Source organism: Hippoglossus stenolepis, chromosome 1 (assembly GCF_022539355.2).
Source record: "Hippoglossus stenolepis isolate QCI-W04-F060 chromosome 1, HSTE1.2, whole genome shotgun sequence".
Lineage (NCBI taxonomy): Eukaryota > Metazoa > Chordata > Actinopteri > Pleuronectiformes > Pleuronectidae > Hippoglossus > Hippoglossus stenolepis.
Genome location: NC_061483.1, coordinates 32,075,556 through 32,103,494, shown reverse-complemented (window position 1 = coordinate 32,103,494; position 27,939 = coordinate 32,075,556).

The window sequence follows — 27,939 nt, the reverse complement described above, 5'->3', positions numbered from 1 at the left end:
GGTGCGCTGGCTGTCGCGCCAAACGCCAACTCCGCCACGGCAACGAGACAACTTTGTCCACGCCAAACAAAAGACTCCGCCACAGGAGACGAGCGGAAACTGAAGGAGGGAGAGCCATGCACGGCCACTTCCTTAAATATGGGGGCGCATGACGTCGCCTAGCAACCAGCGCGCAATGAAAACAGGCTTTTATCGGCTCTTCTATAAATTTCACAATTCGCTGTCCGACAGTAAGGCAGAGTTTAAGTGCCAGTGTCTATTTGCTTAAGGAAGATCAGGGAAGCTCATTGCTAGTACAACGGGGGCGTAGTCTGATATCACTATACTCTGATATTCGCAAGAGTGGGCAAATGTGAGCAAGTCATTATCAATAAAAAAGTAATCAATCCTAAAGTAGGTATGATGAACATGAGAGAAAAAGGAATACTCTCTCCTGCTTGGATGGAGTTAGCGCCACACGTCACAAATGCCATAATTGGATAGGAAGGACTTAAAGTTGTAGTGTGTAGAATTTAGTGACATAAAGTGGTGAAGTTGCGTGTTGCAGCTGAACACCCCTCACCTCATTCTCCCCTTCCAAACATGACAGAGAACCTGTGGTAACCTTCAGTTTTCATAAAAACTCAAACAGTGTTTAGTTTGTCCAGTCTGGGCTACTACAAGATACATGGCGGCCTCCATAGAGAGGACCCCCCCTGATGCAAATATAAAGTATTTCAGTATAAAGGGTCCATTCTAGGGTAAACGAAACAACAATTTGTATAATTTAGCTGAAAAACACTCGTGGAAACATCACTAGGATTATTTTACGTAAAATTTCTTTCAATAGATCCCTTTCTCCTAAATCTTACACACTGGACCTTTAATAAGTGAGGCAGATTTACTCAGAGTTCCAGGGTTAGGCGATGAACGATCTAGCACTGGATCCAACCAGCAATTAAGATCCCCACCCCGTATGAGAGAGTATGAGCTCAGATCAGGCAAGGAAGAGGAGCAACGTTTAAAGAAGCGCTCATCATCTGCATTTGGGGCATACACGTAAGCGAGATGTAAACAAAATGACCATTTATGTCCGATATCAAACTGTGATGTTCAAAGGGAGCATTTTGGTTTATGAGGATTGAAACCCCCCTAGCCTTGGCCTGAAAGGTGGAGTGAAAGTGCTGCCCCACCCAGCGCGACATGAGACGCGAGTTGTCGGAGGCACGAATATGAGTTTCTTGTAAAAAGACAATTGAAACTTTGAATTGCTTGATGTGTAATAGCACTTTCCTTCTCTCAATGGGGTTGTTTAAACCCTTGACGTTCCAGCTTAAATAATTTAGGAGGCTAACCATTCTCCTTAACTGAAAATGTAGAATGGTAAACAGAGGCAATAACAGAACTCCCGGCATATGTCAATCAATCAATCGCCCATATTCACAAATCACAATTTCTCTCTCATAGCGCTTTAACAAGGTGTGACATCCTCTGCCCTTAACCCTCAACAAGAGTAAGGAAAAACTACAAATAAAAATCTTTTAACAGGGTAAAAAGAACGTAGAAACCTCAGAGAGAGCCACATGTGAGGGATCCCTCTCCCAGGACGGACAGAAGTGCAATAGATGCCACGTGTAATGGAGAACATCAGAAAGATAACGGTATTTGCAGCATAGATTAGAATAAACACTGTGTAGCATAGTGGAAGGTAAATGAAGTGATGGATTATTGTCAGTAATGGTAGAGTATCTGAGTAGACATATTGTCATAGAATGGAAATATAAGGCAAGTATTAAATCGGGAGCGAATCATAGACGGCACAACCCTGAAAACAAACACCCCCCACCCTACCATCCCGCAACATGACAGCTGCCAAAAAACACAGCAGCAAGCTCTTTAACCCTCGTGTTGTTCCTGGGTCGGATTGACCCAGAGTGTGTGTGTGTCTGTGTGTGTGTGTGTGTGTGTGCTTGCGTGAGTGTGATCATACGCAAGCCCTGGCCGATCAGGGTTAGGGTTAGGGTGACCCAAGGATTGTCATTATCCAATTCTCCTGGGGTAATTGAGACCAATGGATTGTCATTCTCGATTGTCATGGGAGGGGTCATTTAGACCCCCAGAGAGGGCGCTGTGGTGCTCTGTGGGGTAATTTAGACCCACACCTGGTTCCAATTGAAATCAAGGGGGGTACATTAGACCCACATATAAGTCTCAGTGTGCCACTCTCTCACGGACCATGGCACAATGTCGCGTCAGGAGCGTTTCACCAGAGAACAGGTTCTCCAACAGCTATTCTCCCAGCAACCATCCTCTGAACCCGAAGAGGACGCGAAAGAGCCAGACCGAGAAGCGGACGGACAAGGAGATGGAGAAGCAGACCGAGAAGCAGACAGAAAAGCAGACCGAGAAGAAGAAAGAGAGGACGGAGGCGACGACGACGACGGCGACGAAGACGACGACCCAGTGGGTGATGCTTCTGCAGATTCTTCATCCTTGGAAGAAGAAGAAGAAGAAGGACAAGACCACGGCGACACCACCACCACCACCACCACCACCGGACTCGTGGAAAGAGAGACCTTCACGTCAAGAAACGGGGAAATAACATGGTCCTCGAGGGCGTACGGCCAAGAGGAGGGCCACTGCTCCTCCTCCTCCTCCTCCTCCTCTTCTTCCTCCTCTGCTGCGGCTCAAAGCGGGGTCCCCCGGGGCCCCACGATCCACGCAACGTCCCGCACCGGTGACCTAGCCTCGACGTTCCGCCTGTTCATCATGCCGACGGTAGAGAACATCATCCTGGAGATGACGAATCGCGAGGGCCGAAAATACGGCGACGAATGGAAAGGGATGGACGAGACCGACCTGCACGCCTACGTAGGGCTGCTGATCTTAGCGGGCGTGTACAGGTCCCGGAGCGAGGCCGCCACCAGCCTGTGGGACGCCGAGAGCGGCCGGGCGATATTTCGTGCCACGATGCCCCTAAAACTCTTCCACACGTACTCCAGACTGCTGCGCTTCGACGGCCGCGAGACGAGACGAGCCACGGACAAATTGGCGGCCGTGCGAGAGGTCTGGGACGCGTGGGTGTCGCGGCTACCGCACCTCTACAACCCGGGGCCCGAAGTGACCGTGGACAAGCAACTAGTTCCGTTCAGAGGTTAGTCTTTTTTTTATATATTATTATTATGTTATGTTATGTTATGTTATGTAGATAGCAGCTGCTAGTCCTCGTCCTCATCTCATCTCCTCTCATCTCTTCTCCTCCTGTTTTTCTCCCTAGGCCGGTGTCCGTTCCGTCAGTACATGCCCAGCAAGCCGGCGAAATACGGGATCAAGTCGTGGGTGGCCTGCGATGCGAAATCAAGCTACGCTTGGAAGATGCAAGTGTACACCGGAAAGCCGAGCGGCGGACGCCCAGAACGGAACCAGGGGTTGCGGGTAGTGCTCGATGTAACGGAGGGACTGCACGGTCGTAACGTCACGTGCGACAATTACTTCACCTCCTACGAACTCGCGCGGCAGCTCCTGGAGAGGAAGCTCACCGCGGTCAAGGGAAGAGAGGTGTTCTCATCCAAGTTCGCATTCACGCCCACCGCCACTCTGGTGTCCTACATCCCAAAGAAAATCAGGAATGTGGTGCTCCTGAGCACATGGCACCCCGAGGCCGACATCAGCGACCGCGAGGACGGGAAACCGGTCATCGTCCTGGACTACAACCGCAACAAAGGTGGCGTGGACAACCTAGACAAGGTGATCGGAACATACAGCTGGAGTTACAGTAAGGAGTTACAGTACGGAGTTTCAGTACGGAGTTACAGTAAGGAGTTACAGTCCCGAGTTTCAGTACGGAGTTACAGTACACAGTGTTATGTCCCAAAACTTGTTCTGTGCCATGTTTTCCAGCCAACCTGGAACTCCTCCTTCCCTCGTCTGCCCTCGTTACCTGGCACCTGCTGATTGGCCTTTAAAGCCTGAGAAGCTTCCAGCTCCCTCTCTCTCTGTGCAGCCAGGATCAGCAGCATTGCTATCAGGCACCACTCTATGCTTGTTATGGAGATATGGAGTGTTCAACCCAAAAGTGTGAGTTGGCTGGCTCTTCATCTTTCCTTATGGATGGTTTTGTTTCTCTTGTCTCTGATTCTACAACCAGGCAACCTATTAAGATCTGGAGAGATACTGGAGCTTTTCAGTCTACCTGGCACCTGCTGATTGGCCTTTAAAGCCTGAGAAGCTTCCAGCTCCCTCTCTCTCTGTGCAGCCAGGATCAGCAGCATTGCTATCAGGCACCACTCTATGCTTGTTGTTAACTTTAATTTACAATAAACTAGTTTTTGCATAACTTAGTTGTTGTTTGACTCCTCTATGTTACTTCCCTTGAGCTGGGTCGTAAAATATTGGGGCTCGTCCGGGATTAATTACATCCAGAGGAGTTTTGTTGTTTTTCCCCTAGATTGTGTAAGATTGATTTAGTGGTGTGTTGTCTTAACAATGCGGCTGTAGGCTGCTGTGTTTCTCCTGGTGAGTCTATGGTGAGTATAGTGTCTAAATGTTGTTGATTTGAAGATGTCAGTGTTAGGGTTAGCAGAGTGTGCCAACTGGACTGATTTATCTGTTCTTTCATCGGTGTATTCATTAGTTTTTTTGCCTTTGTTATTTTTGGAGGTAATCCTGGGTGGAGACCTGTTTCTCTAGCGGGGGTAAGCATTTCAAGTCCTTGGTCGTATGGCTGAGGTCCACTGAAGTTTTGCTTTTCAAGACGCCTCAAACCTGGCATGCCTCTGTAGACACTTAGGTTTAGTGAAAGTTAGGCAGGAACCAGGGGGTTTGCTTAAACTGTCACTGCACTCAGAGGCTTGCTCACTGTGCTCACCAGTGAGTGATTTGATAAGTTACGTGAGTTAAAGTTTTTGCTTTGTTGGGTACAACTGTGGTAATGTGTCCAGGAACCTAACCTTGTTATGCAGCTTTTTGATTTGTCAAGTGATGTTTAACTTGACTTTAGACAGGCTAGTTCTTGCTGAGTTTTGTACTTGCCTTATTGATTACCAGCAGGTTCCATTTTGGTAATGGTGTTTGTATAGGTAATATTTTGTGCTACCCTAGTAGCTTGATGGGTTGTTTGTAGGCCTATTTGTAATTATGGTTTTGGAAGCCATTCAGTAGAGAGCATTTGTGACTTAGCTGTTTTGTGTTATTGGACACTTTGTGCATGCTGGTTTAGTCTTGTGGAAAGATATTTTGTGCATTCCAGTTTGCTGTGATTGAAGAAAGTTATATAGTATGGCAACACTTGATGACTTTATTATATCTTCCCAGCTTCTCCTTCCTCTTCTCAATCCTTATCACATCAAAGAAATTAATATCTCATCAATACATGTTACTGACTGGACTTCTTCCCCGGAGTCCCTTTGCCTTATCGTCCGCAGATCCAGGGCCGCGGCTGCGGCCACATAGTGAATTATGATCTGTGGATCGCATATCAGAGATCGTGATCGTAATGGTGGATCCTATATGGCGGATTCTGTATCGTGCTGGCTGATCGTGATAATAATGGCGGATCCTGTATGGTGTTGGCATCTGATAATGGTGGTGGACCACGATCGAGGTGGCAGCTGATGGTGGATCCTGATGGCGGCAGTGGACAATGACTGTGGACTATAGTGGCATCCGATCTTGATGGTGGATCATGATCGTGGTGGCTGCTGACCATGAACTATGATTACAACAAGACTGCTTGATATACAATATGTCTCCTCAGATACTCGACCATTACTGACAATAATCCATCAATTCATTGACCTTCCATTATGCTACAAAGTGTTTATTCTAATCAATGCTACAAATACCCTTATCTTGATGATGTTCTCCATTACACGTGGCATCTATTGCACTTCTGTCCGTCCTGGGAGAGGGATCCCTCACATGTGGCTCTCTCTGAGGTTTCTACCTTCTTTTTACCCTGTTAAAAGGTTTTTTTAGTAGTTTTTACTTACTCTTGTTGAGGGTTAAGGACAGAGGATGTCACACCTTGTTAAAGCCCTATGAGACAAATTGTGATTTGTGAATATGGGCTATACAAATAAAATTTGATTGATTGATATTAGTGCACCTTCAGGGGAGTTGCTTGGTCAGTTTACAGAAGAACAGCTTCTTAAACTTGCGAGTTATTATGACATTGAGATCGCCAGCAGTGAGAAACAACATAAGGATAGTATTAAAGAAGCTCTTAAAGCTATTCTAATAGAAAATGGTGTCCTCGAGTCATCACCATCACCAGCTTCTCAACAAAGTCCAGTTCCTAAAATGTCGGCTCCTGTGATTGAGTTGAGGTTAAAAGAACTGGCTTTGCAAGAACTGCAACTCCAAGACAAGCAAAAAGAGCTCCTTCTCAAGAATAAGCAGATGCACCTAGAACACAAGCGTTTCCTTAAAGAGCTGGATCTCAAGCATGCTGCTCTCAGCTCAGCTAATGTTGCTTAATCTGAGTTTGATGCTGTAAGGAACATTAGATTGGTACCTCCATTCATAGAAAGAGATGTTGAAAAATATTTCCCTCATTTTGAACATGTGGCTACCATCTCATAGTGGCCTAAACATGCCTGGACGTTACTTTTGCAAAGTGTTTTGGTAGGAAAAGCACAGGAAGCTTAATCTGCTTTAAGCATTGAGGATAGCCAGGAGTATGAAACAGTTAAAAGTGCCATCTTAAGAACTTATGAGCTAGTTCCTGAGGCTTACCGCCAACGCTTTAGAAGCCTCAGTAAGCTTGATACTTAAACTTATGTTGAGTTTGCAAAGGAAAAGGAGACCTGCTTTCGTAGATGGTGAAAGTCACAGACGGTAGAAACTAAGGAAGACCTTACGCAACTAGTCTTGCTTGAAGAGTTCAAAAACTGTCTGCCGAAAGTTGTTTCCACTTATCTCAATGAGCAAAAAGTAACAACTCTTGACAAAGCTGCTGTTCTAGCAGATGAGTTTGTGTTGACACACAAGTTACATTTTGATAGTGAACAATGTGAGCAAAAGTGAAGATCTGTGTTTAATAGAGCTTGCTCTTCAAAGCCTCTTCCCACTGTCTCTACAGCTTTCACTAGAAAATCGGCTACTGTCAGCGCTCGCTCAGAAGAGGCTTGTTTCTATTGCAAGAAACCTGGTCACCTGATTGCTGATTGCCCTGTCTTGAGCAAGAAACAAAAGTCTTTTAAGCCTGTTGCCTTGATAAAGACATGAACAACTCTGCTGTAACCCAAGATATGGAGTGTTCAACCCAAAAGTGTGAGTTGGCTGGCTCTTCATCTTTCCTTATGGATGGTTTTGTTTCTCTTGTCTCTGATTCTACAACCAGGCAACCTATTAAGATCTGGAGAGATACTGGAGCTTTTCAGTCTTTGATCCCACAGGACTTCCTTCAATTCACTGACAAGTCTGCTTTGGGCTCTATTGCCCTTGTCCAGGGGTTTGCTGTGGGTTATCTGTCCCTGCCCATGCATAACCTTAACCTTGAAACAGGTCTGGTCTCTGGGAATTGCTGTAGCTCTTTGTCCATACATTCCTATTGAAGGTGTGTCCTTCATCTTAGGAAATGACTTAGCCGGTGGTAGGGTACTTGCTGCTCCTGAGGTTGTTCCTTCTCCTGAAGTGTCCAAAAGTCCAGATGAGCTTGAGAAGCAATATCCAGAGACTTTTCCAGTTTGTGTTGCTATCGTGCCATGTCCAAGAAAGAACAAGACAAAAACTCTGAGTCTGAGATTGCACTTTCTGACACATTCTTTGCAAAAAGTGAAATGATGGGGTTTAGTAGTGTTCCCCTCTTGTGAAGAGCTGAAACGTGAACAAGTTTTAGATGCAACCTTGTCTTCCCTCTTTGAAGAGGTTGTTTCTGATGATAAAATTACAGCTATGTCTTGTGGGTATTTTGTGAACAATGGCGTGTTAATGAGGAAGTGGACTTCTCCTAAGATGTCTTGTCAGGATGATTGGAGTAGTGTGTATCGCCGAGATATCTTGCATTTGGCTCATGATCACTGCCTTGCTGGACATATGGGGATTAAAAAAAACTCTAGACAGAGGGCTGAGACATTTTTTATTGCCTGGTGTAAAATCTGATGCTGCTGGGTACTGTAAAACATGTGTGCCGAACTGTTGGTAAGCCCAACCAGAGAATTCCACCAGCGCCGTTACATCCTATTCCTGCTATTGGAGAGCCCTTTGAGCGCATCATGATTGATTGTGTTGGTCCCCTTCCTGGTACCAAATCATGTGTACAGCTACTCGGTTTCCTGAAGCTATCCCTCTACGCAGAATTACAGCTTCAACTGTTTCAAAGGCCCTAATTAAGTTCTTTATAGTGTTTGGTCTGCCAAGAATTGTCCAGACTGACCATGGTTCACACATTATGTCCCGTGTTTCCTCTCAGGTGCTCCAGCAGTTGTGCATTAAGCACTGCACTTCATCTGCTTACCACCCAGAGTCTCAGGGAGCCCTAGAGAGGTTTCACCAGACTCTTAAATCAATGTTGTGAGCCTACTGTTAAGAGTTTGAGAGAGATTGGGATGATGGAACCCCTTTACTCCTCTTTGCCGCTAGAGAGGTAACCCAAGAGTCCCTTGGCTTTAGCCCAGCTGAACTATTGTGCGGCCATACTGTGCGGGGCCTTCCGAAACTGAAAAATGGTTGGCAAACTAGTTTCCTGCCACTAATCTGTTAGACGTTGTTTGTCACTTCCGGTCTAAGCTTAGTAGGGCATGTGAACTGGCCAAGCAGAACTTGGGGGAAGCCCAGGGAAGAATAAAGGTGTGGTACGATAAAAAGGCAAAGCATCAAGCGTTTTCTCCAGGTGATGAGGTGTTGTTGCTGATGCCACTTCAGGGGTCTGCTTTGCAGGCTCAATTTAGCGGTCCATATGTGTGACTATTTGGTGAAGACCCCAGATCGGAAGCGTAAATCACGTCTTTGTCACGTGAATCTGCTGAAACCTTACTGGGAGAGGAACAAGGCTGTGCTCTCAGATGTGAATCCTGTTGCTGCTCAGACCATAATTAAATAACCTTCGATTTCTCATTATCAGAATATATGCCACTAATAAAAAACTCCTTTTCTAGATGTCTACCTGATAGTGCAATCCACTGAGATTGACCATCTTGTTGATAGCTCTGGAAAGTCATTACGATTAACATTAGACTCAATAGCGCCTCTAAAAAAGAAACGTGTAAAACATAGTAAATTAGCTCCCTGGTATAATTCCAACACACGAATTAAAACAAGCATCAAGAAAACTAGAAAGGAAGTGGCACTCCAACAACATGTTGAAAATCACCTAGCCTGAGAAAATAGTGTTGAAGTATATAAGAAGGCCCTCCACAAAGCAAGAGCTGCCAACTACTCCACACTAATGGAAGAAAAAAAAAAAAAAAAGGTTTCTCTTCAGCACTGTAGCCAGGCTGACATACACAACTCCACCGAACCCAGTATTCCTCGATCCCTGAACACCAATATCTTTATGAGCCTCTTTAATGATAAAATTCTAACTATTAGAAATAATGTCAACCATCTCTTGCCCTCAGTTGGCATTAATACCCTACCAAGAATAGAAATCTCAGAAACAGCTGAGAATCTTACCAATTATTAAGACAGCTTCTCTCTGATCACCCTTGATCAGCTGACCCACAACTTCTATCTTAGATCCCATTCCCACAAAATTACTTAAAGAAATTCTGCCCCTAATTGATAGTATGTTACTGAACACAATCAATCTCTCATTATCATCAGGATATGTTCCACAGTTCTTTAAACTAGCTGTAATCAAACCCCTTCTCAAAAAATCCACGATCGAGGTGGCAGCTGATGGTGGATTCTGATGGCGGCAGTGGATCATGATTGTGGACTATGGTGGCATCCGACCGTAATGGTGGATCATGATCGTGGTGGCTGCTGACCATGGACTATGATTACAACAAGACTGCTTGATATACAGTATTTCTACTCAGATACTCGACCATTACTGACAATAATCCATCAATTAATTTACCTTCATTATGCTACAAAGTGTTTATTCCAATCAATGCTGCAAATACCCTTAACTTTCTGATGTTCTCTTTTACACTTGGCATCTATTGCACTTCTGTCCGTCCTGGGAGAGGGATCCCTCACACGTGGCTCTCTCTGAGGTTTCTACGTTCATTTTACGTTTCTTTCTCTTTGTTCAAAGAGTTTTTAAGTAGTTTTTGCTTAGTCTTGTTGAGGGTTAAGGGCAGAGGATGTCACACCTTGTTAAAGCCCTATGAGACAAATTGTGATTTGTGAATATGGGCTATACAAATAAAATTTGATTGATTGATTGCTGTGCTGAACACCTTAATCTATGTGGGTGAGAAGGAGACTGATGGTGTTGTGAATCATGAAGTCTCTCAGGGTAGGCTTCTAAATTCAGAAATCTTGGCCAATTTGGACGTTCACTTTTCTTATTTGGATTCCTCAAATCGATCTGACATCATTGAAGTGATTTGTTAACATCTTGCCCTTTTCTCTGATCTGCCCACATGCACCAATGTTCTCCAGCATGACATTGATGTAGGTGATGCTGTGCCTATTAAGCAACATCCTGACAGAGTAAACCCTGAAAAACGTCAACTTATGCGTGAGGAAGTAGATTACATGTTGCTGGCATTTGAGAACCTGAAAGCACTGTTGGCCAGTGATCCTGTTCTGTCTGCCCCCGACTTTAACAAACCATTCAAACTGGCTGTTGATGCAAGTGATGCTGGTGTTGGGGCTGTTCTTCTTCAAGAAGACTCATTGGGGGTTGAGCATCCTGTTTGCTATTTTTCTAAGAAGTTCGACATGCATCAGAGACATTATTCGACCATAGAGAAGGAGGCCTTGGCCCTTATCCTTGCTCTAGATCATTTTGATGTTTATGTCTCTTCCAGTTAGGACCTGGTGGTCTACACAGACCATAACCCCCTTGTTTTTCTCAGCAGGATGAAAAACTCTAATCACTGTTTAATGCGATGGAGTTTGTTTTTGCAAGGGTTTAACCTGAAGATCAAGCAGATTCTTGGAAAGAACAACGTGCTTGCAGATGCCCTTTCCAGGTCGTGAGTTTATTTCATTGTAGCAAATATTCATTCATCTTTGTTTCATATTATCTTTGTTATTTTGGTAACTAGGAGGTGCCCCAGGCCAACCTGTTTATGGGAGGGGGTGTTATGTCCCAAAACTTGTTCTGTGCCATGTTTTCCAGCCAACCTGGAGCTCCTCCTTCCCTCGTCTGCCCTCGTTACCTGGCACCTGCTGATTGGCCTTTAAAAAGCCTGAGAAGCTTCCAGCTCCCTCGCTCTTTGTGCAGCCAGGATCAGCAGCATTGCTATCAGCCACCACTCTATGCTTGTTGTTAACTTTAATTTACAATAAACTAGTTTTTGCATAACTTAGTTGTTGTTTGACTCCTATGTTGCTTCCCTTGAGTGGGTGGTGGTGGTGGGGAGCGGGGGTGGTGGGTGTTTGGAGGCTGGACTGGTACTGGCTGGGTGGGGCTGAGAGAAGAGTGCAGGAGTAGCTGTCGTCATCCTATCCCGGAACTATGAAACGAGCAATTTCTATTTCTTGAAATGGACTGAATGAAAAAGTCAGCGGACTGTTTTCATACATTGAGGGCACCAACTGACCCCTTTAAGTAATAACGGATAGTAATAGCCCAGAAAATTTATTTTACACAATATGGGCCCTTTAATAAAGTATGCTGTGATTCTGCGCTATACTTGATTGAAAAGAAAAACAATTAAAACCAAAAAGAACAAGTTGAACAGTTCAACATTTCAAGCCAACAAACAACATAATGTGTCACATTTAGACTTTGAGATTTTATCTATTTCCAGACCCCTAATGATTAGTAGACTGACGGAAAACCTGTGGATACATGTTCTGCTTCCTCAAAGACAAATAAAGTAGAAGGAAAGACTATAGAAAATAATCTGAGCCCACAGCATGACCCATCTGTTCAAAGGCCCTAATGATGTGCAAAGTTGCTCTTGGAACTAAATAGTCACTTAAGGTGGGATATGTGAGCATTATATTGTCAGTCAGGTAAGTAGTAGCAACTATTCTATACTGCAGTTTTTGTCAGGATGATGTTTTGAGTAACTGTAGTTATTCTGCGTTAAATCAGTTAAATACTAAATGGAATATTCCCTACTGTCTGCTAATTGAATAGTTTTATGTGGCAGGAAAAAGCCGCTAGCCACCGACCCACCCGGGCTGAGCTCAATTTTCCAGGCAGGATCTTCAGGCTCACCGGACTGTTGGCGTCTTGCAGCTGTTATGCTGTGGATCATCCAGTGGATACTCCTGGGAGGCACATTGCTTCTCCTTCCACGTACACCCAGCTCTTGGTCACAAGCTAATACTAGCTTTATGCTAGCGCTCCCCAACCGGACCATGCCGCTGCTGTACTCCACCTCAGATCTTCACAACATCAAAAAACACCTGCATGGCCATTCTCAATGACAATGGAATACTTCGCCGAGGCCATCCTTCACACAGAGGATCTGGCCGCATGTTTTCGTACAACTTCATGTCCCCAAATTCCATCCCATCCCTATGGTCCTGTCGCACCCAAACTTCCTCATCACTCCTTTGGTCACTGCTGCTATCTACCTCCCCCACAGCCAAACCCCTCCTTTCTCTATGACTTTTCTGATTTTCTGACCCAGCTACATTATGTGCCATCTCAGCTTCTGTTCTCCTCCTAGGTGATTTTAACATCCACATTGATAACACTGACTGTAAATCTGCCACAGAATTCCTGGAACCGCTAAAATGGTTCAACTCATAGCTGTGGTCACATCCTGGATTTGGTCTGTTCTACTGGTCTCACAATACATCAACTCTCCAGCCTCTCCCTTCCCTTTCTGTCAAAAATACTGGAACGTGTTGTCGCCTCACAACTCAAAGCCCACCTCATCTCCAACGATCTGTTTGAGCCAATTCAATCCGGTTTCCGCTCAAAGCACAGCACAGAAACAGCCCTCTTCAAAGTCACATACGTCCTCCTCCTCTCCTCAGACTCTGGTAATTCTCCTCCACCTCACTGCAGCTTTCGACACCATCAACCACAAAATTCTTCTTTCCCACCTAAACTCCTTCCTCAACATCACCGGTACTGCTCTCTCCTGGCTCAAATCATATCTTACAAACCAGCAACAGTTCATCAGTATCAACAACTGCACCTCCTCCACCGCTCCTCTGTCCCAAGGCATCTCCCAGGATTCGGTGCTTGGTCCTCTCCTGTTCATCCTCTACTTGCTCCCTCTTGGTAATCATATGTCAACATGGTCTCCACTTCCACTGCTATGCCGATGACATCCAGCTCTACATCTCAACTAAATCCATCACCACTGCTACTCATTCCACTGCGCCACTGACATTAAATCATGGATGCTAATCAACTTCCTCAAACTAAACTGTGATAAATCGGAAATGATCATCATCAGTCCCAAATCCCTCACTAAAACCAGTCACAACTACTGCCTCACCATTGACAACTCTTTCTCCCTCCCCACACATCTGAAACCTCGGAGTCATGTTTGACAGCAACCTCTCCTTTGAACACCACGTTATCCAAATCATCAGAACTGCCTTTTTCCGCCTAAAATATATAGCCCGTCCCCAGCCTTCACCCTCTCCAGAATCTCTACTGGCTCCCCGTCCCACAACACATCCAATACAACATCCTTCTCCTCACTCATAAAGCCCTCCATAATGAGGACCCTCCTACCTCACCGACCTGCTCCACCACCACACTCCATCCCGTCGGCTCCGCTCCTCTGATGCTAACCTCCTGTCTCATCCACTCAGGACCAAGCACCGGACCTGGGGCGACAGAGCCTTCTCCGTAGCTGCCCCCTCCCTCTGGAACTCTCATCCCAAACACATCCGAGACTGCACCAATCTCACAATGTTCAAATCACAAATCAAAACTCCCCTTTTCACAACTGCTTTTAATGTGTAATGTATGTTGTGTGCTCTATGTTTTTAGTATGTAGCTTTTTATGTTGAACGTTTTTAAAGTGTCTTTGAGTACTTTGAAAAGCGCTCTATAAATAAAATGTATTATTATTATTAGAACAACAAAGTTTAAATCCTGAAAGTAATTTTTTTGATAATGACTAACAGAAGTGTGTGTGTGTATGTATGTATGTGTGTGTGTGCATGCACGTGTGTGAGCATGCACGTGTGTGAGATAGTACTCATTGATTTGTTATGCAAGGAATGTCTTTGATGGGGCTTCAATGTCAGGAAAAGGCATGAAAGTCTAATCCTTTCCCACAGGCTTGCCAGTGCCAACTCAACCAGCAGCAGACAAAGACACTCCACACACACACACACACACACACACACACTTCTATGTCCACTGAATAGAGTGGAAATGGTAATATAAGAGGACATTTACTTTATTCTGTGTTGTTCACCCTATTAAAGGGAAATAGAATATGCATTTGAGAATAAGTTAAAAAAAGAACATTCTATTGTATTTTTGCGTGTGTGGCTTGTTTTGTCAGTGGTTAAGATGTATTGTCACTGGGATGTTTTTTTACAATGGTCAGATCACTTCAACAGACTGGTCAGACAATTAGAGCTTGTATGGGCCACTGCATGATTGTTGTGCTGGCAGGGTCACAATCCCGAGCACATCTGACATGCACAGCCAGAGGCAACATAAATCCACTGTTTCTTTTAGAGGTGAGAAGAATGTGGAAATAAGTAAAAGACGACAACAATACAAACCACGGTTTATTAGAGTTTTAACTAAGAGACATCTCATGCAGCTTTTCTAACTTTCGTCGACTTAAACAGCAGCCTTACTGTTAGCATCAGAGTTGCGGACATCTCCCACTACAGTTCCAGAGGGCACACCAGCTCCTGCAAAGAAGAGGGGTGACTACAGTGTATGCACACACAGACGATGCAATTTATGGGCCAACAGATCATTTCACACGTTCCTAAACCACTTTATATTGAGTTGCTATAGAGAGTGAATGCACCTAAAATGTCACTAATAATACCCGACTGAACTTGATGGAACTGGTGCAGAAAAATGGGAATAGTATTGCGGACAACCCATCTACCAGTTTTGGGCAGAGGATGACCGCTCTACCCCATGAGCCACAGTCGCCCAAGACTAGAAATACAAACCATTACCATTCCCCACCCAATCTTCATGCCGCAAGCATTTACAGGCGTAGGCCACAAGTGGTCTGATTTGTTAGAATTGGCTGCTGAGGTTAATCATTGGGATCAGGCACTTAAATTTAAATTAACTTGAATTCTTGTCTCTGTTACTGACAGGTTATGCAAGGGAAATGTGCAATGGTTTGCCCAGGGAGGCTAAGAACAACTTTACATTGCACATGGCAGCCATGAAAAGATGTTTTAGCTATGTGACAATGGGTATTAGAGCAGGGCTAGCTTTATTGGCTGTTGCCAGCAGCCGAACAAGACAACTAAGGAGTTTGGGAATGCTTTGAGGAGGCTGGCCAGTAGAGCATACACCACTGCGGATGACTTTACCAGTGATATGTTGGCAAGATAGAGCTGATTGGGCACTAGCTGTTATTAGGCCTGGTTGAGAGGGCATGCTGGAGCCTGCTGAATCAGTGTTTCAAAATTGCAATGTCATGGTTCCCATGATCATTTCAAGGCGGAACAGGGCATCTTGCCGATCCAGGTTATAAATGTATTGAATGATGCTCTCACCTTGAAGGGAGGTGTGAAAGTAGGTATGTTGTGTATGGATATTGAAGTGGGGTGTAAGGCAGAGCATCTGGGTTTGACAGAGATGGAGGGTGTCACATTTACCATGCAAAGCCACTACACTGTTAACACATCTAAGGTTACACCAGATTGATTTTGAGGCCCTTGAATTGTCAACCAACCGTGATTTGCTTAACCCAAATTTATCAGTATTCAGTTCAGGGATAACGATATTGTGAGAACCCACCTCAGTTTACATCAGATTGACACAGGGGAAGCAAGCCGGTGAAGCTGCCTCCCCATTGTATCTCCCTCCATTTTCAGCATGCGGTATCTTAGAACATAAAGTACATGCTCAAAAATGACATTATTCAGCCCTTGGGCGGCCCAGGGTGTTCTATTCGAGTGTCACACCCAGACTGCTAGGAACCTGGGTGTGACCCCCTTCTCACTCAGAAGGCGGCGCAGGTTCTGGTCCAGGCTCTTGTCATCTCATGCCTAGACTACTGCAACTCCCTCCTGGCTGGCCTACCTGCTAGTGCTATCCGACCTCAGTTCATCCAGAATGCAGCAGCTCGACTGGTCTTTAGCCAACCTAAGTTCACTCTCACTACTCCGCCCCTCCGTTCCCTTCAGTGGTGACCAGTGGCTGCCCGCATCCGTTTTCAAAACACTAGTACTTGCGTACTGTCGTGAGTGTTGCTGTTTGAGTGTAGTGAGTGTTGCTGTTTGATTGTAGTGAGTGTCGCTGTGTGACTGTGGTGAGTGTTGCTGTGTGTTGGGAGGGGGGAAGAGAGGAGAGTGAGTGATTGTACCTGAGACACGAGTAAGTGACTGCACCTGTGGTTGGGGGAGGGTCGTAGAGCAGGTTAAAAAGAGCAGAGTGAGTGAACGCAGGCTCTCTGGAGAGCGGAGCTCGGTGAACATTACGAAGCGGAAGCCTAGCTGAGCAAGCTGTCATTTGCACTCATGGGAGGGCGGCGAAGATAGGCAGCAGGTTATAGGGTGAGGTTCCTGCGTCAGGTAGAGTGAGGCAGCGGTAGCGGGGGAAACAGGAGTGTCTGTGTCCGCTCGGTGTTCCACACAGTAGACCTTGACTGAAGCCGGACCAGCGCTAAAGCTCAGACCCCGGGGGAGGGTCTCGAACCCCCGGAGAGTAAAGTGGTTTTAATAGACTTATTCGTTGTGAAGTAATGTGTGTCATATCATTTGTGATTTATGTTAAATGTTCTTGATTTTAAAAGGACCAGCTTATAGAAGAGTACTGGGGTGGGAGTAAACAGCTGAAGGACCTTGATCAGATCCTCAGGTGCCTTTTGTATGTGCCCTGATAGCACGTGTGAGTTCATGGTGGGATGTGAGTTTACTCTAGTGCAATATTGTGTGTTGTGCCATAAGGGGGTTTATTTCCTGTTTGAGTTGCAGTGCTGTATTAAGTTGCAGTGTCCTAAGAGTGTGTAACTCTCTTGTGGTGTGTCAGATTGGAAGTGCCCTTACACTAGTTTTCTGCCCATGCGGAGGGCACTTGGGGGGGAGTATAGGACTCAGACTGTGATCGGTTAACCCTGTGCGCAAAGCTGTGGCTGTATGAACTAAATAATACATCATAAATCATTTTCTATTACTCCAGGTTTCCTCCTCCTTTCATTGTGTACGCAGTAGAATCATTCTGTGTGGGCTCTCTACGTTCTCACATCCGAGACAAGGTTTATTACACTGGTGGCAAAGGTGGGATCTTGTATCTCTCAAAATTTTTAACTTGGTAGAGTGTTGCCCTTTAAAAAAAATTGTCAGAGGCAGAAGGTAATCAGTTGCCGCAGGTGCAGAATGAAGACACCTATTCTACTAGTGTTGGGCACCGTGTAACCTACAATATGAATTCAGTCGGTGGTCCGACTCCTCGCCCGGTCTTCATGCCGGAGACATTCACGGGAGTAGGCAGCGAGTGGTCTGATTGGGCAGAACAGTTTGATTTGGCAGCGAAGGTGAATCATTGGGATGAGGCACTTAAAGTTAAATTCATGTCTCTTTTGCTGGCCGGTCATGCTAGAGACATGTATAGTGGTTTGCCCCGGGAGGCTAAGAACAACTATACACTGTTAAAAGCAGCCATGACACGATGTTTTGAGCCATGTGATAGTGATGATTGCTCCAATCATTTGGGATTGGAGCAGTTTGGGAATGCTTTGAGGAGGTTGGCCCCTAGAGCATACCCTGCAGCTGATGATCGTACACAGGATATGTTGGCAAGACATCAGTTCATTTTACATTTTGCAACGGGTGATTTTTGGGTCAGCTTGCGGGGCGCAAAGCCTAGAAGAGGCCATTGATCTTTCCTCTGAAATGAACCTCTATATTGCAGCAAAAGTAGGGGGGTTAGACTCCCTCCTGTTAGTGGACAGCGGCAACTTTGTCTGTTATTCCAAAACCATTGTGGTTGGCTCTCACCAAGGGGGGGTCAGAAGTGGTTGGGCACCAGGGGGATGTTTCAGCTGCAAATTGTGGGGGGATGGGAATCCTAGGAAAGTGGCACACTGTGTGTCAGTTCGATTCTCTCGCATTAGTTGCAGAGTTTTTGGTGGCTGATGTTCCATCTCCAGATATTTTACTAGGATTGACCTCCGCAAGTATGGGGCAGTGGTAGAGTAATGGGTAAATTATTGCCCCTTATTGTGCCAGCAGATGTGGAGAAGCCACAATCTGTAACAGTCCCCTTTGACACCATAATTCTCCCCCCGCAACGAAGCCATCATTACTGGTAGAGTAGAAAACTCGATCGGGCCTGGTCGAGAGGGAATGCTGGAGCCTGCTGAATCAGTGTCTGACCATTGTAATGTTATGGTGACACGGGTCATCTGTAGGGTGGAACAGGGCATTTTGCCAGTTTGGGTCATCAATGTAAGCAATGACGCCCTCACCTTGAAGGAACAAAAGTGGGAATGTTACATACTGATATTGAAGTAGGAAGTAAGGCAGAATATATGGGGGTGGCAGAAACGGGGTGGTTCACGTTTACCCTGGACAACTGATACGTTGTTAATACATCTTGGGTAACATCAGAAAGGTTTTGAGGCCCCTGAATTGGCAGCCATCCATGATTTGCTGTACCGGAATCTATCAGTATTTAATTCAGGTAATAATGATTTGGGGAGAACCCACCTTACTTTGCATCAGATCGATACAGAGGGAGCAAAACTGGTGAGGTTGCCTCCTCGTCGTGTCCCTCTCCACCTCAGAGACCCAGAGAGTTATCAGAGCATCTAGAGCAGATGCTTGAGAATGATATTATTCAGCCCTCTCACAGTCCCTGGGCGGCGCCTGTGGTTCTGGTCCGTAAGAGGGATGGGAGTCTCCGCTTTTGTGTTGATTATCGTAAAATTTAACAATTTAACTCGAAAGGATGCCTACGCCTTGCCACGCATTGACGACTTCCTCAACAGTTTGAGCAATGCTTGTTGGTTCTCCACTCTTGACTTAGCTAGTGGTTCCTGGAAGGTCGAGGTGGACCCCAAAGACAAACCCAAAACGGTATGATGGATGACATCATTGTCTTTGGCCGGACTTTTCATGAGCATTTATCACAGTTGGATGAGGTGTTAACCTCATCATGAACCTCTCCATGTAACACCAAAGCGCACATACCGTCCATGTCAAGCACAATACCCACTCAAACCAGAGGCCGTAGCAGGGATAACACCTGTATTTAAAAGCCTGGTAAAAAAACGAAGTCATAATTCCATGTGCACACTCACCAGTAATAATGTCTATTAAATAAAAAAGAAAGAGAAAAATATGGCCCAAGTTCTCTAGTTCCACCAGAAAGCAAGTGGTTTTCAATTGTTGATTTGGCTAATGCATTTTTCAGTGTCCCAATTCAGGTAATGCTCAAGCAAATACAGCAGCAAAGGAAATGGGACAACAAACCAACATACTGTAAATGTCACAATTGATTGATACTCCTCTTGCCTCTCATAGATTTAGCAGAAGCACAGAGCCATGCTAACAACATAGAGAAAGCAGCCTGGAAAGGGGCTGGATGTACATATGTTAATAATGTATGGCAAACTGAGGACGGACATCCCTGTCTGCTGAAATGTTTTGTTTGTTTTTTTATGAAAAAATTGTCGGGCTTCACAAATTACTCACAATGTTTTTTTTCAAAATGTTTAATTTGTCTGACGAGCAACACTACAAGAGGCCAGGACATACAAGCCTCAAGCCACCCTCCCCCTGGCCAACCGTTTGATCACTTGCAAATGGGTTTCATTGAACTAACACCATGTGAAGGAAAGAAATATTGTCTTGTGGCTGTTGACATGTTTTCTAAATGGGTTGAAGTTTTCCCTACAGGTAAAGCAGATGCCTCTGCAGTGGCAAAGGTGTTAGTACGAGAAATCATTCCACCATGGGGAATCCTACATAAAATTAGCAGTGATAACTCATTTTGTAAATAATGCAATTAATCAACTTTCAACATTTTTTTGGTATCAATCTGAAACAACATTACACCTATCATCCACAGAGTGGTGGAGCAGTTAAAAAAAAAAAAAAACTACCACTAGTGTTAATAGCCATGAGAGGGAGGGGAAGGGCCAGAACAGGTCTGTCACCATTTGAAATTCTTACAGGCAGACCTATGAATACTGGCATGGCCCTCCCCCGAGAAAATCAAGTCCTCAACTCAGACCTCCTAGAAGATGTAATGCTTAGTTACTGTGTGCACTTAACCAAAATGTTGAGCCTTATACACACAGGTGAAAGCAGCACTCCCGTAGCCAGCAGAGGGCCAGTTGCATAACCTGAAACCAGGAGACTGGGTGCTGATAAAAGACCTAAAGAGGAAGCACTGGAGAAAACCCAGATGGACAGGACACCATCAAATGCTCCTCATCACACCTACGGTGGTTAAGGTGAAAGGGAGAACCAACTGGACACACGCCAGCCATTGCAGAAAGGTGCCGCCACTTGAGACAGAGGCCCAGGGAGAGAGTCCCGCTCCACGCACAGACAAAGAAGAGAACCAGACGAAAGAAGGCTGTTCTCACTGAGGTTTCAAAACCTACAGCTGCTACAGACCAAGGAAGAGACAGAAGAAAGAAGATGGAAGGAACTTCACATGGGCAACAAATAAGACCATTTAATCAACGCAGTGACTTATGACATTAAAATATCCATGCCTGACAACAGACCCCAGCAACCCTTTAGGTGGACAGGCTCTTGACTTATAGGAACAACATGTTGCCCCTCGTACCATTCACACCGAGCAAGGGTGGAATTTTGAGTTGTTTAAAGAAGCATGCCTGCTGCTAAATATTCACAACACCCGTACGTCGCCTTACCACCCCCAGTAAGATGGTATGGTGGAAAGGTTTAACAGGACATTGTTGTCTATGTTGTCCTTGTTTGTGGAGGACAACCAGGCTAAGTGGGAAGCTCTGTTGCCCTATGTGATGTTGGCATACAGACGCAGTGTGCATTCCAGCACAGGGTTTACACCCTATAAGGTGGTGTTTGGGCAGGAGATAGTTCTCCCAGTGTATGTTATGCTGGAGCTTGGTGGGGCGGAGAGGTTCTCTGCTAATACGGAGTATGTGACTAGGTTGGGTGACACATTGTCCACAGTTGTGGATGCTGTAAGGGGCCATCAGGCAAGAGCATTTGGTAGGTAGACGGAAGCCTTTGATGTTAGGGTTAAGTTGCAGTACTATTCTGAGGGAGGGACTGAGATGATTTTACATTACAACAGACTCAAACCTTTTCTCTCCAATGTACCACGGGCAAGCAGCCAGGAGGGCACTCGGAGGCGGTAGACGGCACCTCCGCTTTCAGGAATGAGTGACAGTGCTGGATGGGTTTGTTGGCGAGCCCCATGTCCTGCTGGGAGACCCAGAGAGGAAGAGGCCTATTGTCCAACCCATCCAGGACTGGATTGTACATCCAGCACAGGTATGGTGGAAGAAGTGAGGCGGACTGGAGAACCGAAACGTATCCATCAGCTGGCAGATCCAGGGGTGAAAAGCGCAGAGATCTTCAGCCAGGGCGCCCAGGAAGGAGAGAGCCACAGCAGAGGATCGACATCGCAGGAGAGGGCATCGACCCAAAGCCAGGTTGCCGGGAAAGGAGAGAGGCAGGGAGGACAGCAGACATTGCAGGAGACGCCCCAAGGACGGCAGAGGAGGCCACCTGTGTGGGCCCGGAACTATGAGATGTTTCTACTCTGGGACGAGTCACATTAAAGGGAGGGGGAGTGTAGCCGGCGGCGAAGATAGGCAGCGGGTTGTAGGGCGAGGTTCCTGCGTCAGTGAGGTAGCGGTATGGGGGAAACAGGAGTGTCTGTGTCCGCTCTCCAGCTTGTTGAAGAGGCTCTCGTGGAGACGCTTCACTGCACTGGACCAGCGGTGTTCCCCACAGCAGACCTTGACTGAAGCCAGACCAGCGCTAAAGCTCAGACCCCGGGGGAGGGTCTCGAACCCCGGGAGAGTTAAGTGGTTTTAATAGACTTATTCTTTGTGAAGTAATGTGTGTCATGTCATTTGTGATTTATGTTTAATGTTATTGATTTTAAAAGGACCAGCTTATTGCAGAGTACTGGGGTGGGAGTAAACAGCTGAAGGACCTTGATCAGATCCTCAGGTGCCTTTGTATGTGCCCTGATAGCACGTGTGAGTTCATGGTGGGATGTGAGTTTACTGTGGTGCAATATAGTGTGTTGTGCCCTGAGGGGGTGTAGTTCCTGTTTGAGTTGCAGTGCTGTATTAAGTTGCAGTGTCCTAAGAGTGTTTAACTCTCTTGTGGTGTGTTAGATTGGCAGTGCCCTTACATTACTTTTCTGCCCATTGCACTAGGGGGGGGAGTATAGGACTCGGACAGTGATCGATTAACCCTGTGTGCAAAGCTGTGGCTGTATGAACTAAATAATAAAGGTCATCATTTTCTATTACTCCAGGTTTCCTCCTCCTTTCATTGTGTACACAGTAGAATCATTCTGTGTGCCCGCTCTCTACGTTCTCACATCCGAGACAAGGTTTATTACAGTATCGTGCTGTGAACGGATCGGGTCCAGTCTACCTCTAGGACATGGTTAAACCTTACACCCCAGCCCATCTACTCCGCTCTGCCAATCGGCTTGCTGCTCCCTCACTGTGAGCTGACCACTCAACAAAATCACGACTGTTTGCTGTCCTGGCTCCTAAATGGTGGAAGGAGCTCCCCATTAAACATTGGGACAGCAGAAAGTCTACATATCTTCCACTGCAGACTAAAGACACATCTCTTCCGACTACACCTTGGATTAAAAAATAATAATAATAATAATTGTTGCACTTATATGGCACATACATGTAGCACTTTGTAGTTTGGCTTTTCTTAAACAAATTGTACTGACTTGATTGTTGTTGTTCTGGGTCTGTACCCTCAATGTTTGAATGCACTTATTGTAAGCTGCTTTGGATAAAAGCGTCAGCTAAATGAAATGTAATGTAAAAAGATAAACTCAAACTTCTTATTGAGCTCATTGTGTTGAGTTCTGGATATTATATATATTGAATATTCTTGTTGAGGGTGGTTCTCTGCAGCCACAGAGAATGTGTCTACATTAGGTTACACTTTGTCCACACTGGTGAAATCTGTGAGGGGCCAATGCGTCTGCTCTGGGTCTGCTAGGAAAAGGGGTGTTTGTCCTAAGTTGCAAAATAAATTTAGGGGGCCCTATAGGGTCATAGAGAGGCTCATGGAAGTCATATCTTTCAGAGTTAGTTGAAGGAGGGACTAAATGGATTGTTCATTACAACAGACTCAAACCTTTTCTCTCCAAGAGCAAGTGAAAGTGCTGGCTGGGTCCGTTGGCAAGTCCCATGTTCTGCTGTAAGGTTTTTAGAGTGAGAGGATCATTCGCCAGGACATCCAGGGCCAGCGTGCATCAACCTGTTATTGGGGGTGAAGGTGGTGGAGTGACGATGAAAAAATCATAGAGATGAAGTATGTAAGGAAGTTTGTATTTGTTGGTTAGGATCCAACACACGCCTTTGAAAGTGAGTAAAAAAATCGTAGGTCTAATTTAGCAGCCAAAGGTGAGGTGCACAGCAAAATAATAGGCTCCTTTTCAGTAAACTATTAAAAAAGGCGAAATGTCTGAATGGGTTTGACCTTGAATGCCATCTCGAGGGCTAGGGATGATGCTGTTGATGCTCGGAATGAGTTAGCCATGTGGGGAGGATAAGTCTATTATCAGTCTCTTTTTCCCTGAGTATGCTTATTGGGCTGATGCGGAACACAGGAAAAGGAGGTGTTGGGCCATGGTTTTGTGTGAAACCACACTTCGGCCTACATGTGCCATCAAAGCCTGAAGCCGCATGTTCCCCCAGGACTCAGTCTCCCAGGGGCCATCAAAAACCAGAGCAAGGAACTCAGTCTCCCAGGGAGCATCAGAGGTGTGAAAACCCCCCCAGGGACACAGGTTTCAACTCCCATTGGTCACTCTGGACCCCATGACCTGTGAGGTCACCGGGCCAATATAAAGTCAGGTTTCCCCCTCTTCTGTTCTCTTTCTACACTCCCTCCAGGGAGAGAAGGCTGTCGAGCCTCTTCCTGCCTCTTCCCACAATCCTTCCACAGGAGGGAAGGCTGTCGAGCCTCTTCTGCCTCTTCTGCCTCTTCCTACAATCCTTCTACAGGAGGGAAGGCTGTCGAGCCTCTTCTCCAGCTCACATCTTCTCTTCCCATCCAACTCTTTGAGAGGAGCACAAAGGTGCAGCTTCCAGCTCATCTCACCAAGGAAACCTCCTCGCCCTCCAAGCTCTACCAACGTCCTTGCAGCGACGCAATGTCCTGCTTGAAAACTTCCGCCAGCAACTGAGCTACACAGCTAAACAGAAACCAGCAAGATGACACAAAACTGCGAACTGCACAGCAACTTCCTTTTTCCCCTTTCTACGGACTGGTAACACAACTGGGCTTAATAATTATACTAGGCTAAGCAAGACTGTTTATTCGATTCTGTGTGATGTTTATAAGTTTGATTTGTGGTGTTGTGATATTTTGGGTACAAGTTATTGAGAAAGTAATGTTAGTCTGTTATGCTCTTCACAGTCTTTCGTTGCATCCAATCTAGTAACTTTCTCTAATTTGGCACACACACAGACACACGCATAACTCTTCACCTCATTATCTCTACAGGTCGTAAACATTCCAATAGGTGGGGGAAGGGTGTTATCTCTTTGGCCAGCCACCATCTTGAAAGCATGCTGACTCACACAGACACACACACATACCTATCTTTGTTTAGCAATTAGACCGTTAGTAATTTTTATTTTTAATAAAAAAAAATTTCTTACATAAATGGTGCCCCGTGTGAGGGGGAGTACAGTTGGCAAAAATTCATAATTATGCAACATTAATTTTTTTTCTCTTCCATTTTTGGCTAACATAAATGGTGCCCCCCGCGTGAGGCAGAGGACAGTTGAAAAAAAATCATAATTATGCAATATTAATTTGTTTTCATTTTTGGCCAACGCCAGAAATAAGTGGAATTTTGAATTTTCAGTCAAGCCAAAGGTTTGAATTCAATTCCACTAGTCTGCCACCGGAGTAGACATTCAACCGTATTTACAAACAAGTGCATTGTGGTGAAATTTAATTTATTCATAAATTAAATGTTTATTAATGATTAATTATTCATAACTACCACTTTAAGTCCTCATAGTGTTACGCTAAAAGATTGCTATCGTTGCGAATAACTCCAGTTGAATATTCGTTGTTGAAATTTTAAGAATTTCTTTTAACATTTGAATATCACATATTCAATGTTAACTGGTCAAGCTGTGAAATTTCCTGTAACTGTTAAGTGCTTTTGAATGAAGACATAGCGCGCCACCGGCCCTATGTAACAGAGCTTGTACCTGGCTGTTACTGCCAAGCATTTCAGCCCAAGTTGGATAAGAGAACCTGAGAAAGAGCCACAGCGTGCTTCCAGCCCTGTGAATTTATAGAACCCCTAACTGTTACTGCCCTGCATATCAGTTAGTGATTAAAAGTTTGGTGAACTGTTTAACCCACCATAGTTTTGGTTAGGCTAGTGTACGATCAAATCCACACTACAAGGTGTCTGCCAGTGCAACACCAAAGCCAACCACACTGCTTTTTGATTTATAAACTTGTAAATCTAATCCTTCAATTTCAGACCCAACAATGGAGAACCCCTGTGTAGAACAGTTTGTTTCTTCCCTAGCACAGAGCCTGACCCCTGGCTATCCTGAATTCATCAGCAAGTTGAACTTCAGTGAGTGTAATAAAGAAATAGATTCTCTACTTAACGACAAGTGTGATGCACAAACAGCATCAAATGGTCCATTGTTGAGATGTATGATTTTAAATTTCCACAGGCAAATCAACCTTGCCTGTCAGAGCAAAGCAGCCATGGAACAGGAGGTAAATGCCCTAAGAGCGCAAAATGCTCTTCTCCTCCAGGAGGTTCAAACTGCTAGTAAGAAAGCCCTGCACTATTTAGGAGACCTGCACTCAGCAGAGTCAGATCTCTATTCACACAAGGAGGAATTGTTAAAACTTAGATTAGAAGGCCCGGCCTCACATCAGTTTTTGAACCAATGTGATTCTGGTTATTCCGATTCACACTCCTCCGATAGTGTACGGTTAACTCCCTCTTCACTCCCAAGATGGGACAGAATCCCATCCGACCCGAAGTCTTTGGGAAGTAAGTCACCTCCTGATCCTCCACTGACAGGAAGAGGTAACAGCTTCCTAACTTCCCATCTCTCTGACTCTGACACTGACATTGATGACATATGTAGTTTACCCTCAAGAACACATTTTGCCTCGTATACTTCTCGTCCACTGATGCATGACACATTTTTTCGTGCACAACTCTCCAAAGGGGGGACTTCAACCTTTCAAGATGTTTTAGCACCTCCCCCTCAACCAGAGAGACCTGTAGCAGGTGATGCACGTGCCCGGACCTCACAGTGTCCTCGCTTTGATTTGCTTGAGTTTCTAGCTAAAGATATTGAACAATTTGATCCAGACAACTGTGATAACAACATTGATAATTACTTTAGAGAACTAGATCTCAGCTTAAGTGATGTGCCAAATGCAACAGAAAGAGAGAAGGTTAGACTTGTGTTAAAAACCAGCTCTACAGCTGTTCACAAGTTAATTCAGTCACTTCCTTCCAGTGTCACAAGTAACTACACAGAGCTCCGTCAAGCACTAGTCGAGGAATTCTCTTCTACTGCTGACGAGATAACATCCATTGCTACAGCATCCCAAATTAAACATTCACGTCGCGAAAATCCCAAGGATTATTTTCGACGTTTGAGGCATGTTTATTTTCAGGGAAAGAACGCACCAGGCCTAGAAGAAAATCCCACCTTCAAGTCCATGTTCTTACGTAATTTACATCCATGTATACGCACACATGTTGTACTGATGACACAGCAAGGAAAACCTTCAATGCAGCAGATCAGGAAGATGACACAGGTGGCTTGGGAAACTGTTATCACTTTCAAGGCTACAGTAGGTGCAACCGAGTCCGTCAAAACAAACAGCACGGTGCCAAATTCATCCGCTGCCTCAAAACTTCACCCTCAAAACAAAACGAAGGGGGGTGACAACAGGCAGCGTAGGGACACTGAGCGTATCCGCCATGTCCACCAACTTCCCAGAGATAGGCATTCCCACAGTAGAAGCTGTAGGAAGCCATACTCTGAAATTCTGGCCCAGACAACTTACCACTACTCAGAAGATGACGACAGCGTCTCTGAGTACAGTTTAAAATATGGTTATGACCGAGCACACAGTGACAGCGCCTCTGAAGACTCTGGCTCCCCAGAGAGTTACGGCCCTGAGCCACGACACAGGCGATCCAGAGCTCGCTCCTCAAGGCCATAACCAACACAGTTAACCCCTGTACTGACAGTCAGTATTAAGTTTCTTGCAGTTAATAGGAAAACTGTTTTGTTAACAACAGCAGCAAACTTCAAAACCTAAATTCTGATTGAACTTATATACCACTGCCAACTTTGTAAATATGTTTGGACCGACTACTTTCCATTTCATAATAATGAAGTCCATACCACACATGTTAGGACATTAGCATATTCTTACAGGAACAATGATACAGTCATTTGGATTTTGAGACTTTGAAAAATTATGACAACCTTCCGCAGAAAAACCTGCTGAAGATTAAAATTGTTAAGTCTA